The sequence below is a fragment of the Crocuta crocuta genome, unplaced genomic scaffold (genome assembly GCF_008692635.1).
Source record: "Crocuta crocuta isolate KB4526 unplaced genomic scaffold, BGI_CrCroc_1.0 scaffold149, whole genome shotgun sequence".
Taxonomy (NCBI): domain Eukaryota; kingdom Metazoa; phylum Chordata; class Mammalia; order Carnivora; family Hyaenidae; genus Crocuta; species Crocuta crocuta.
In genome coordinates, this window is record NW_027551561.1 from 7,696,343 (window position 1) to 7,710,680 (window position 14,338).

The window sequence follows — 14,338 nt, forward strand, 5'->3', positions numbered from 1 at the left end:
GGAGGGCCAATGAAGTAAAGTGGAAGACTCAAAAAAGTGAGCTTTGAGAAAATATGCTCAGGTGTTTGTGACACCTAGCTCATTAACTGGGCCCTCCATGGTCTAGAGGTAAAATTTCCACCCAGAGGGCTGGGTTGTGATAAAAGAGATGAAGATAGAAAGCTAAGAGCATGCAGAGATTAATCCCTTCATCACTCAGCCTCTTCTGAATATTTATAGATCCATTCTCTGTCTTCAAAGGATAGCCATATCCTTTGATAAAGATTTAGACTCCTGCCTGAAGAATTTGGACTCATGACAGGTCAGTGCATGCCCAGCCTGGAGTACTCAAAGAGAAAGACCAGCCTCTCTTGGGGTCTTGGTGCATGTTGCTCCCATTATCTGGGATGCCCAGCCCCTCCCTAGTCCAGTGGGCTCCATCTTTCAAGATGGCTCCATCTTTCAAGACTTGGTCTAATGACCACACTTCTATTCAGTTAAAACTGACTGCTTCCTTTGAAGAGATTCACTGGAGAAGTAGATATTATTCTATCATGGGCCTTAATATATAAATCACTTACTAGGTATTCATCAATGTTTCCAGATTTGGGGACCATCCCGTATGTGTATACTGTCGGTGGTAGAGTCCTTGAGCTGTTGGTGGGGCCAGATCAAAGTGTCTGGCCCCCCTTACACTGGGCATAAATGCCTCTGCCTTGGTCTTAAAGGTGAGTGTGAGTGTATTTCTGAACCCTGGAACACAGGTGCTTCATCATTCTCTTCCACATATAAACACGAAGCTCAGTAAGGGCTGGGTGGTGGGCTGAGCAAAGAATACATGGTGTTAGGGGGACCCAAAGGAAAGAGGGATTAATTCCACCTCTTCGATGTGACTATCAGGCCCGCAAGCATGCTATCTGGTGGCAGTCACTGATTCAGATAGCGTGGTGTACTGGTAGTGTAGGTGGGTTGCTTAGACCTCTGACCCTGACCCTTTCCTAGTTCATGTATGCTGGCTAGTCAGGTAAGGCTCTTCTTTGAACTGTAGACATCTCAGGTGGACAACATCTGTACACAGCTGTGGGTTGGACTAGTCTCTGAGACTATGAATTGCCTATTTTGAATAGTATTAATTTCATGATGAAAAGTAATTATTATACTTTTAAAAACATTTCAAATATAATTTAAGGAGTACAATGTACTGAAAATCCATGATGAACAGGCAGCGTGATGGTTTTATTTGCTTTTCCCTACCCCTCCAAATAATCTAATGAGGAAAACTATTTTTATCCTGTGTTTGGAAGAACAGAGAATGGCCAGAATGATCAAACAACCTGCCCAAGGTTACAGAGCCAGTTAAAAGTTGCATGTATTCCAGACTATCAGTCTCTACAGATAGTCTGTATCTTAATACCAGTCTACATGACCTAATCTTTTACCAATTGCCTAGCAACAGAGAAAATAGTTTCCATAGTAACAATAGTAAAGTCAGTGTTGGTATTTGATCATCTGATCTTTAAAAAACCCACTTCGATGGGCACTGAGGAGGGCACTTGTTCAGATGAGCACTGGGTGTTATATGGAAACCAAACTGACAATAAATTATATCGAAAAATAAATTAAAAACCCACTTAAACTCTAAGCTATATTCCACATCTGGGAACATATATAAAGGAAACAAGTCTAAGTGTGGAAAAGACATATGCATTAAGAAATAGGCCAAAGCATTATTTATAATCTTTAAAAAGTAGCTACAAGAAATGGCCAACAGAACAATTAAACACTGTGTGGTGCTGTCATTCAGTGTAATATATGTGGTCTGTTGCCCACCCCGCTCTGTGTCTATAAGAACTGCCCTCATTTCCTCGGAACTGACAACCTCTGGGGGCTTATGTGACCCTGATTTCTTGGTCCAGGTGGTTGATCCAAGACAGGCACTTGACCCAAGCTAGGCCAACCAGTTTCTTTCCTGGAATTTTTTAGAACAAGTTTAGATAGAATTCAGTTTCTCTTTGGGAACATGGACTGTATTGTAACATCAGGCATACTGATGGGCGGCCCTGTACTCCGTCTGTGGACCAAAGGCCGAAGGGAGGGGTGAGAGAAAGAGAGAGGGTGGAGATGGAGGAGGAAGAGGGTGGAGAAGGAAAGGAGGAGGAAAAGGATGAGGATTGGGAAGAAGGAGGTGAAGGAGGAGAGGTGACTACAGACTCTGTAGAGACCAACAGTCTCCGGATCCCTGAGCTCATGAAAGCTGGGGATGTGGGCCACCCCACTATACGGGCATCTATATGGATACAAAGCAGTGGCCTTAGGACATGTAGTGAGACTCATACCCTTCCAGAAAGTCGCCCTCCTGAAGATATTGTGGAAGAACCTGGCAAGTACAGGATGCATCTGGTTGGAGTCCCTGCTCCTTCATGTTCATTAGCCGGGAAGCTCCCTGAGAACAGGGCTGCCTCCTGTTCATCTCTGAATTCCCAGGGCTAGTGCTGGGCCTGGTATGGGGCAGGCACCAAGTCAGTGCTCCTTCACCCCTGAGAGGCAGACTGAGGTTGGATTTCAGCTCTCTTCTTACTTGATATGTGGGGTTCCTATTTACATATAGTCTCTTGGTTCCAAACTTTGATTTTCTTCTCCCATAAGGGGCCCCAGATCCTGCAAACTACACTCCTCAGGCCCCCTTTGCTGGGAGATCAGCAGGTCTGGGTGGCCTTGGAGGGGCCTGGGGGCAGGAGAACGGAGAATGGACTGTCTACCAGCCTCTAGTCCAGCATCCCTCAGGCATCAGCTACATGCTTCTCTCCAGTGTCTGTTACCATGCTTGGCAAGAGTGCCGGGCCAGCCCTGCCGAGCACCCCGTCCCCAGCTGCCACCCCTGTCTGTGGCCTGAGCAACCGTCATACTGTGTGTCATCATCTGCTTAGCACCTGCCCAGCAGCAGCTCCTCACTAGATTCTGGCGACACTTCTTCCCTTTCCTTCCTCCATCCTTGAAGGTGGTAATTGCTTTGTGAAGTCACTAATCTCTGGGTTACTTTAGCACTCCACATTTGCTTCTTCAGCCTTTCCAACACACGTGTCACAAAATCCCCAGATAACATGCCCTGTCTTTGAAATCCCTTGCCTATTTCTGTATTACTGACAATATGTTGTTACTTAAATTTTTGGAATCTCAATTTCTTTATTTATAAAAATGGAGTAATAATCCTTAACTCGTGAAGCGATTGGGAGGATTGGATGAAATCCTGACAGTAAAGTGCCTGGCCCAGAGCAAGGGCTGATGAATGCTGGTTACTCTCTTCACCCTGTGACCAAAGCAGCCAGCTCACGTATGCAGGAGGTCCCTCCTCGTGGTGACTTACTGAGAGACTGGCCTCCAGAAACTGTGCCCTGTGTTCGAACCATGCCCAGCAGAGGCCTGGAGCCATCCTGGAGGCCTGGCTCGGGTTCCCATCACAGCCAGTGCAAACCCACAGGCAGGGAGAGGCAAAAGTGTCCAGAGCAGTGTTTCCAAAACCTTTCCTCCTCTCAACATCCCCCATCTTCGTCACGTCAGCAGATTCTAATTTGGTCTCAAAATATCCTTCAATGGCCTCAGGCAAGCGCTGTATGTCATGACATAGATGGGTACAGGGAGCTCAGCTTCCATTCTGCCTCCTCAGAGGCAGTGACAAATCCCTGGAAGTCACTGGAGTGAGGAAGGAGAACATGCCATCCTCATTTGATGGCAGAATATGAGCGACTGAGTGAACCCCCTGGGTGCTGGGTGCTATGTTTAGGACTTTAAAAACGTCTCTCATTCAATCCTCATAAGAAGTGACAAGACAGGAGGGATGATGTCCTTGTTACAGATGAGAAACTTGACTCCCAGAAGGGTCAGGGAGGGGGTCATGTCCTCTGATCCAGGGGCAGAGCTGGGATTTGAAGCCCTACCTGGCTGGCTGAGGGCTACCAGATGGGGGGGTGAGATCTGCTCTCTGGGTCTGCTCCCTGTGGATACATGACTCAGCTACCCGTTATCAAAACGTGGGCAACAGGTGGCCTTTGGAATCTGAATATGTGACATTGAAATCCCATTTCCCAGACAGCAAGCTGGCTGAGGGCCCCCAAGAACATTCTGTGCAGGTTAGGTGGACAAAGAAAGGATGCTGCACCCAGCCTATGCCTCTGGTGCTGGGAGGGGACTTCAGTGCCAGCAGAAGAAGACTATGTCCACACCTGTGCCCTTCACCTGCTGGATCTTGGCTTCCGGGTAGATTCCAAAGAACAGCTAAGTGTAGACTGGGGGGAAGGGAGGGAAAGGAAGCATCTAGAAAAATCTAGAAGTCTACATGATAAACTCCAGAGGCCCAGAGTATCTGTTTGGGACTCTTATTATTTTAGTCATTCTAAGGGGGAAACCAAGCCCAAAGCAAGCCAGACTTGGGGGACCCATCAGTACCAACATCCACCAATGGGTCCAATCGAAGTCTTGTGCTTTCACTGCTCCTGTTTTTGTTTTGCCGCTTCACGTCTTCTCAAAGAACCACACCCTCCACTCTGAAAACATGCTTGCTTATTTTTATCCCATACTTGAAGGAAGGGTTTGATAACATCTCATGTCTGGGTCAGGTTGGGTAAACTGGAGAATACTGCAAGGGTTGGGTATATGGGAGGAATGCTATTATTTTTATCACTGTAGACAATTCAAGGAGACTTAAATATGTTATAACATGTCAAGTGAACCATTAAAATTATCAGAAAAAGCTCAAATCAAAAAGCAAATAAAGGGACAGAGAAGCTAGTGGAGGCCAACATCTGAGATGGGCTAGTAGCTGCACAGGAACTGTGAATCCAGATCTGCATTTGCCGGCAGTCGCGTCTGAGAAGAGAAACCATTTTCAGAGTTTGATAAAAGACATGGTACAGGTCCAGCTGGTGTTTAAATCTACAAGGACAGATGGGCTGATAACACTAATAGACACCTTTGCTTGGGCCGGAGGACATGCTGGTCCCTAACAAGTTTCAATTCACTGCTGTCTTTTTACATTTAATGAGACACAGCAGGACTGTCCGGGAGAAACTGTGGTATAGAGGCAAAGTAATCTTTCTCTTGTTTCCACCATAGGTTTTAATTGAAGAAGGAGCTGCTAATGATTTTTCTAATGAGCAAAAACGACCCCACACTTCAGTGAGATCCGGGGCCAGTGCCAGTATGATCCTGCTGGCATGCAGGGGGAAGGAAGGGGACGCATTTACTGAGCATGGTATATCTATCATCACTTTTAAATGCTCACAAGGGGCGCCTGGGTGCTCTGTCGGTTACATGCCCAGATCTTGGTTTCGGCTCAGCTCATGATCTCACAGTTTGTGAGTTCGAGTCCTGCATCCAGCTCTGCGTTGATGTATGGAGCCTGCTTGGGATTCTCTCTCTCCCTCTCTCCCTGCCCCTCCCAAGAGCTCTTTCTCTTTCTCTCAAGATAAATAAACTTTAAAAAAATGCTCACAAGATGTGGGCTGAATCTGGCTCTGACTCAGAGGTGTCCCTCTCCCAGTTGGATCTACCTGCCTCAGCACTGGTTTTCATCATAGATTGGAGAGCTGGGGCGCCTACCTTTGTATGTTCACTTGGAATCCTACAATGTACAAGCTGGGGAGAGTTTGGAGGTCAAGGAGTCTACTTCTCTCTTCTGAACAGCTAGGGAAACTGAGGCCTGGAGCGGGGCAGAGACAGGAGAAAAACTAGGCTTCCCTAGTTGACTCAGGTCAACAACAACAACAAAACAAGCCTAAGGGAAATATGAAAGAGTAAAAACAATTACTTGACAGTGTATAGCAGAGCTGAAGCTTATAAGGTGTTTTCATGCCTGAGCGCCATTCCTCCTGCCCCACAGCCCCATGAGGTTGGGAGGGAGGTCCCTAGGCCTTTGTAGAGAATGTCAGATTGTGCAAGAGAACATTGCCATGTGCCACACACTCCTTGTGCTACCCAGGACAGGGATGATCAAACCCATTCCACAGGTAATTAAATTGGGGTTCTAGAAGGAGAAGCAAGTTGCCCAAGGTCATCAGGAAATGGCAAAGCTGGGACTTAAATCACAGTCACTGGACTCTACATTTAGGTTTTGCTCAATCTTACCATGCTCCTCCCCACATATATTTTGGGGTGAATCAGAGAAAGAGCACTCAAATACCAACATACCCTTTACAAAGGGCACAGTGATTAAGATCATAGGGTCTGAGGTTAAATTGCCTGGTTTAAACTCCACTTCTGCACTTCCAGGACTGTGTCACTTATTTAGACTTACTGTTCCTCAGTTTCCTTGTCTGTGAAATGGAGACAAGAAGAGTATCTTCCTTATTGCTTATTGTGGGAATTACTCAACCATGTCAGAGAGCATTCAGAGGTCCTGCTCGGCCCCCAATAAATACCAGTCAAGAAGAGTTTTATTCTAAGAGTAATAATAAACAATTAAAAAGTTAATACATATCTTCAGATTGGCATTTGTTTGGTAGAAAAATGGAAAATCTAAAACATAAAAGAGAAAATAAAAATCACTATTATCCTAACACAGTGATAACCATAATATTTTGATATTTTTCCAGTCATCCTTTCCAAACATATATAGAAATATATTCATTGATGGTCTTTTATCTTGTCTTTTTTATTTAGCATTATGACATGAGCATTTTCCTACGCTATTAAATAGCTTTTCAAATATAACATTTTAGGGTGTTGGGGTGGCTCAGTTGGTTAAGTGTGCAACTCGATTTCAGCTCAGGTCATGACCTCAGGGTAGGTTGTGAGATCGAGCCCCAAGTTGGGCTCTGCACTAAGTGTGGAGCCTGCTTAACATTCTCTCCCCCTGCCTCTCCCCTGCTCATGCATGTGCACTCTCTCTCTCTCTCCGTCCCTCTCTCTCTCTCTCTCTCTCACACACACACACACAAAATACAACTTCTACTCATAAAATTATGCTATTCTATAGGTGAATCATAATGTAGGTACTCATTACATAATGTTTGCGTGTGGTTAGCTATTCATTTATATGTGACTGAAGAGCCTATATACCTGGTCTCCTGCTGCTTCCTTGACACTAACTAGCACAGGTGCTTAATTAATATTTGAGTCAATGAAAACTAATGTTTTGGTAGGTGCTTCCAGAGAGTTCCTTCCAATTTACACTTCTGCATTCATTGTATGAATGTCTTTCTCATTTCAACTCTACCAGTATTTGACTTAAAAGTTAAAAAAAAATGTTGGAATGCCTGAATGGCTCAGTCAGTTAAGCATCCGACTCTCGATTTTGGCTCAGACCATGATCTCATGGTTTGTGAGTTCGAGCCCCGCATTGGGTTTAGCACTGACAGTGTGGAGCCTGCTTGGGATTCTCTCCCCCTCTCTCTGCCCCACCCCTGCTCTCTCTCTCTCTCTCTCTCAATAAATAAAGAAACTTTAAAAAAGAATCTAAAGTTTAAAAAAATGTTTGCCATTTTGCTTAGTAAAATGTAGGCTTTCATCGTTGTTTTGATTTTTTGTTTATTTGATTAATAGTGAGGTTGAAAGTTGATTCATATATTAGTTAGCTCTCTTTTTTGCATCTTCCCCTCTTTTCTCTTTCTTCCTATCTTCTTTCCACCTTTCCCTCCTTCTTTTGTTTTTTATTTTTATTTTTTTGAGGTGGGGAGGAACAGAGGGAGAAAGAGAATCCCAAGCAGGCCCTGCCATGCAGGGCTCCATCCCACGACCCTGGGATCATGACCTGAGCCAAAATCAAGAGTCAGATGCCCAACTGACTGAGCCACTGAGGAGCCCCTTTCTCTCCTTCTTTAGAAAGGAACTGTTTTTAAGGAATATACACCAGGCCAGCAGTCTTGACATGTTCCTCTGGGACACCTTCACATTTCCAGATAATCTATAAGGCTCATGGCAATAAACTGGGCATTTGCTAATTATTTTAAGGTAATTGCATTAATACATTCAGGTATTCATTAATTCTGAGATTCAATGATTCACTAATTCCTTAATTCTACTTTCTGCCAACTCTCAGGTATTAGTGAATTTCTTACTCCCGTTGAGGGAGTTGGCAATTGACACATGGTTTTCCTGACATTTCAGCTTCAGATTGCCATTTTGTTTTCCTGTAATTCCATGTACACCTTATTAAAGTTCAATGACAGTTTTGGAGGAAACTTAATCAAGGCATTAGCATCCAGTTAATTACTGAGAAGAGAAAGTTGAAGAAAAATGGACTTTATTTCCTGTCATGACATCAGATTCCCTCCCACCCACCTGCCCAGTGCAGGTGTGTATTTCTTTGGCACGGATGTTCCACCTGCTGCTCAGAAAAATCACAGAGGGATTCACAGAACATTCCAGAACTAGAGGATCAGGAGATTGGATCTTTTGCCTCCAAGTGAATGTCTGACTCCTCCTGGATAGACACTGTTCACTTTCTTCTTGGAACACCTTTGGAAACCAAAGCCTCACATCTACCTATAATCAATCATTCCATGGCCTTATCACTGATGAGCCAGAAGTTCTTTCTTTAATCAGAGTGAAGTCATTCCTGCCTTAATTTCTACCACTTATTTATAAAGGACCTTGGAAAGCCCTCTTGTGGTGACTTTCTCGTTTCCAAAATGATGGTCCTGGAGTAATGACTCTGTCAAGTCATAATTCTAAAGTCCAAGTAAAGTGCTTCACATTTGAGGGCTGCTTGATCAATGCTTCCCCTTTCTGTAGTGTTTTTTGTTTCAACAGTAGGGGTACAAGTGAACCAGCACCACGCAGGGTCCACTGCTAAATGTCGTGTCACCTGGGGATTTTCCCTGTATGATATTTATTTATATTTTAAAAATGTTTTAATGTTTAGTTATTTTTGTGTGTGTGAGAGAGAGACAGAATGCAAGCCAGAGAGGAGCAGGTGGGGGGGGTGGGGGGGGGGCGGAGAGAATCCCAAGCAGGCTCCAGGCTCTGAGCTGTCAGGACAGAGCCCGACGCGGGGCTCGAACCCACAAACCATGAGATCATGACCTGAGCCGAAGTCAGACATGCAAACGACTGAGCCACCCAGGTGCCCCCCATATGATTTTTAATAAAACAATTCTATGGAGTAGATACTATTATTATCTTCATTTTACAGACAAGGGAGCTGACGTTAGGAGGGTATAACACTCATTCAAGGTCACACGGATTTGGTAGTGCGCTTATTCTTCCTGCTGCCCAGTGGAAAACTACTAGGCCATACTAGGTACAGTGGGGTTGGTCTAGGGGAGGGGGTTGGAGGAAGCAGGAGGAGCCTCCACCCCACTGAAGAGTCAAGATGCCTTCACTAAATGCCTCATGCTGCAAGGTCACTGACGCTAAATGCTTCATAGCGTTTCAGGGGTACACGAGGAGATCTGCCTTTACTTTTGAGACTTGGGTTCCCAAAATGAGCCACAGAGCACTGACCCCAGGAGAGCCTCCAAGGAAAGAAGGAAATAGTATTCACTGCACACTACCCTTTCTTAGTGAGTTATAATGCACAATAGCACAGTCAAACCTCTCAGAAGTCCTGCAGAAAAGAACAACACAGAAGCTATTTATTTTTTAACGTTTCACTGGCAAATTTTCAATTAAATAGATTTTTTTTTTAAAAAATGGGACCAAACAGCCTGGTAATGAAAATCTTTTTCTCCCAGGCCAGAAGGTAATTTCGTCACCCCTGAGGGTGAGACCTTCAGGAGAAGAAATATCTGCCAGAGGCTGGGAAGGCAGAAGTACTTTCTCCTAGCTGCCCCCTCTCTGATCTTTCCTTTCCTCTCACATTTGTAAGGTCTGTGGCTCATAAATTCCTCTCTCATCTTTAGCTCACTTGGTCTTTCAGGGCAGCCCTGGAACCAGTGGTCATCCCTACTGTAGAGGTGAGGACAGAGTTTCAGAATTGGAGCACCGTCCCTGGACCCTGCAGCCAGGTAGGGATACCCAGGTCCTTGACACCTCCGTGTCTGAGTGTGGGGCTCTCTCCCCAATGCCCTGCTCACTGACTCCTCCTCTGCCCTTTCTGGGGTGCTCCTGGAGGGATGGGGTGTAGATTGGTTTTACTTACTGCCATGGTGGGCATGCCTCTGAGACAGCAGATCAGGTAAACTAATTTGGAGGCAATGTGACCACAGGCTAAGTGCAGGCAAGTCCAGAGAATAGGTTTATTTTTTCTGAGTGTTTGCTATGGTCTCTACACTCATGAACACATACCAGCCTTTGGTCAGGAGGTGGAGGGGGTTGTGCGTGGGGGTTTGTGGAAGTAGTAATGGTAGATTTCCTATCTTGGTGATGCTTTTGCAGGGTGTTCACAGTTTATGAGACATATTTCCCAGGTAGTGGGCTGATTTCATGTCTATGGTGGACATTAGTGATTGCCTCAACCCTCTTCAAGGAGAGACTGACCTGTTGTTGATGCTCCCTCTATGATCTCCCACTTCCCAAGGCAGCCCCCATCCAGTGACTCATCCCTGCTGGCCACATAGGCCCAACTTAGGGTAGCTCTGAAGGGCCACTTAGCCCTGAGCACCTGTGGGTTTGGCCAAGGCTCTTGTCAAGCCCTACATCCCAGTTTGATGTCTCCTGCCTTCACTTTCTGTCACAACTGTTGATCCCAAGGGTGCCCCTAATGGACATTCTGCACACTAAACTCCATCTTGGGGTCTGATTTTCAGGAAATGAGGGTGACTAGGGTTCCCAGTTTGCCCAAGATGTGGGACTTTTAGTGCTAAAACCAAGTCAGTCATGGACAACCAGGACCCTACAGCGAACCCAGCCTCAGACAATGTAACCAAATGTGCTCATGCTTTCACAGTGATCAGTAATTTTTTTTAATCCTTTCAAAAGTTGGGAAAAGGCCTTAATTCTTCCCAATAATCTCATGACAATCTTGGGGAGACAGAAATTATTATCTCTATGGGGAAATTGGGGCTCAGAGAAATGAGGAAACCTTTCTTAGGCCAGACCATCCATGAACAGCCACATGGGATTTGAACCCAGGCCTGCTGAGCCCAACACCTTCACTTTAGCCCCAGCCCTCTTTCATTTTAAGACGCACACTTTGGTTGCATGATCCAGCCACAGCCATAGGTAACCGTAAATGCAGAAAGGAGCACTCACAGAATCCCAAACACGCTTGGAACTTTTTGAAAAATAAAATCAACACTCTTTATTCACTGCCTACCTCCCCATGCAGGCCCGGCTCTGAGCATCTGAACTCTCTGCTAATTACTGTCACGTTAATTAAAAAATAAATCCCCTTTAATTTCATAACAGGTGGTTTGTGAGGCTGGAAGAGAACTTGAAACTTGTGTGCAATGATTGTGAGGCTTATTTGCATTTCTAATTGCTTTGGAGGACACTGAGGGCCAGGTTTGCCGGCTGTCTTTCACCTCCAAAGGCTGTGTCGGGCTGTTGGCGGCGGCAGCATCGTCTCCTCTCCAAGGCACCACCTGTGTGGGTACCAGCTCCAGCTGGAGTCCTGAAACTTCCCATCAACTCAGACAGCAACAGGGCTGCTGTCTGCACGCGTTTGCCCGGAAGGACCTCCAACTCATCAGGGACCCTAGCACTCAGCCTCAAGCCTGGCATTTGTTAGGCGCTCAGTAAATGTTGGCCAACCATTGTGGGTGGTTCCAAATCTGACCCTCACCTCACTTATCGACCTAAGTCCTAGGTAGGCACACTGACTGCTGGCAGCTCTGGTCCCTGATGCAAGGAGTGCTAAATTTGGCCCACAGTTGTGCCTCTAAGAAGTTGTCCGTAAACCCAACTTCTGGGTACAGAATCCAACTACCCATTTGACTTCTGAATCATGATGGAAATGTGCTGTATTTGTCAGAGTCTTCCCAACACTTAAGATGTAAATTTCTCTGGGCGCCTGGTGGCTCCGTCGGTTAAGTGTCTGACTTTGGCTCAGGTCATGATCTCACAGTTCACGAGTTTAAGCCTCGCATTGGGATCTGTGCTGACAGCTCAGAGCCTGGAGCCCGCTTCAGATTCTGGGTCTCCCCATCTCTCTCCCCCTCCTCTGCTTGTGCTCTCTCTCTCTCTCTCGATCTCAAAAATAAATAAATAAACTAAAAAAAAGATTTAAATTTCTCTGACCATTTCTCTTTCCCCAAGTCTTTCTATAAAGGAGATAATGACCTACAGAAGAATACTTAAATGTATCATAAGCACTTTCTACTTAAGGACCCAACATAATGTGGTATAAAGATCTCAGGCTTTACAATCAGACCTATCAGGGTTTAAATCCTTGTTCTACCACTTAGGAGCTGAGAAACCCTGAGGAAGTTGCTTAACTTCTCTGGACCTCAGAGTTGTTTTTTTTTTTATATGTAAAATGGGACAAAATCATAACTTGGTTCAGCGTTTTGCAACCTTGGATTAACTTTGGAATAATCTGGGAGACTTACAAAATTATCAGTCCTCAAGCTGTGCTTACAACTGATTAAATCTGATGAGTGTGGGATGGGGACTTGGGCATCGTATTTTTAAAAAGCTACCTGGGTGATTCTGTTGTGTAGCCAAAGCGTCCCACTGCATGGGCCCCTGAGCAAATGCTAGCTCCAACCCTCTCCTTCCTTGGTCTGGGTGAACAGTGCCTTACTATTACGGGCCTGGGATAAGCAGGGGAGACTGGCCAGTTTACTGAGTCTGAGATCCTACCTCCCGAGGGCAGGGCAGAGACTCAAGCACTGTGCTAGCTCCTGAGGTGGGGCCTAGTCAAAGCAAAAGGCCAACGGTCCCAACCTCTCCCTGGCCAATGAAAATATGAGTGCCTATTTCAGTGGTTCTTCCAACCTAAGACATTCCCAGGGAACTCAGCCGATCAGCAGAGTCAAGGGTTGTTACAAAACCAACATCAAAAATGATGCCATTGAGGAAATGGCACCAAATGGTATTTTGGCCCGGCCTTATGTTCCTTATCTCTTTTGATCCTTATCACAATCCTGCAAGATAGGCACCATGATGCCCATTTCATAGATGGAAGAACTGAGCTCTTCCAGGTTAGGTGACTGACTGTATCTTTTAAATAGCGGGGCCATGAGTCCAACCCAGTTTGTCCTGTTCCAAAACTCTTTATCTTTCTTCTCCTATATATGTGACCTTCTTGTATCAGTACAAGTTTTATTATGAACTCCCTCCTTGCAAGTTCCTCAGGCCAGACACCCTGGAGTCATCTTCGCCTCCTCTCTTTCCCTCACAACACACATCTGACCCACTGGGAAGCCCCACAGGATCTACGATGCGTCAAGAACCTAAGAATGTTGCCACCTCCTTCTACCACATAGGTCCAAGCACCCCGTCTCTCACCTGGAGATGGACTGGCCTCCCGGCCGCCCTTGCCTGTACTGTGTATCTGTAGCACAGCAGCCAAAGGGCCTGGTAAACTGTTCTCCTAACATTGCTCTCCAGTGGCTTCCATCTCACTCTGGGTCAGCGCCAATGTCCTGGTCATGGCCTGCACTGCCCCGCACAGACACGCCTTCCTGTCCCCTCTCTGGGCTCATCTGAAGCTTCTCCCTGCTTACCCTGCTTTGCTTTGCCCCAAACTCTCCACACACGCTGCCTTACATCCCCACCCCACCCCCTGCTTCTGCACTTGCTGTTTCCTCTGCCTGGAATATTTCTCCCCCAAGGGCCACATGGTTTGCTCCTTTCCCGTCTTCAAGGTTTTGCTCAAATGTCACGCTGTTTAAAATTGAAATGAACTCAATGGCACCCTCTGTCCTCTCTCCTGCTTTATATTTCTCTGTAGCACTTATCACCATCTGGTATACTACCAGTATAAACATACTGATTTGTTTATTGTCTGTCTTCCATGACTAGATTTTTACCTGTTTTGTTCACTGCTCCATCCCTGGGGCTGAAAACAATACTTAGCTCATAGGAAATGCTCAGTAAATACCTGTTGAATGAATGAATGAATGAATGAATGAATGAATCCAACAGGTGCCTCCTGCAAAGGTGTGATGGCCTCTGAGCAGTGGCTAGTGAAAGGCCTCGGGGACCGTGATAGGGATGGGGGTGCAATCAGCTGCCTGCTACATTTCCCTCACTTGGTGTGGGAGTCAAGGAATGCACATACATAACTGAGAGATGTGTGATCCCACCCTGTGGAGCAGCCTGTTTAAGGAGCTCAACAGGTTTGCTGTCTTGTCCTGTCCACTGGGCTGTGAACCTCCCTCCTTGCTCTGTTCTCTCAGCTCTGGGCTACCGTATGCCTGTACCTTGTCCTGCCCCCACTTTGTATCATCATCAACAGCAGCACCACCACCATCATCACCACCACCACCACCACCATCATCACCACCACCATCACCACCACCACCACCACTACCACCAT

General features: G+C 45.9%; 1 protein-coding gene and 1 long non-coding RNA gene across 2 annotated transcripts in view; one reads left to right on the top strand and one right to left on the bottom strand.

Moving 5' to 3' along the window:
• Positions 1-5,429, top strand: part of LOC144219703 (uncharacterized) — a 36,182-nt gene extending 30,753 nt beyond the window's left edge. The window contains exon 5 of the long non-coding RNA XR_013331483.1: positions 5,089-5,429. This is a non-coding gene — a long non-coding RNA (uncharacterized LOC144219703). The remainder of the gene's footprint in view (positions 1-5,088) is intronic.
• Positions 1-14,338, bottom strand: part of ASIC2 (acid sensing ion channel subunit 2) — a 260,605-nt gene that overhangs the window by 114,530 nt on the left and 131,737 nt on the right. The window lies entirely within an intron of this gene.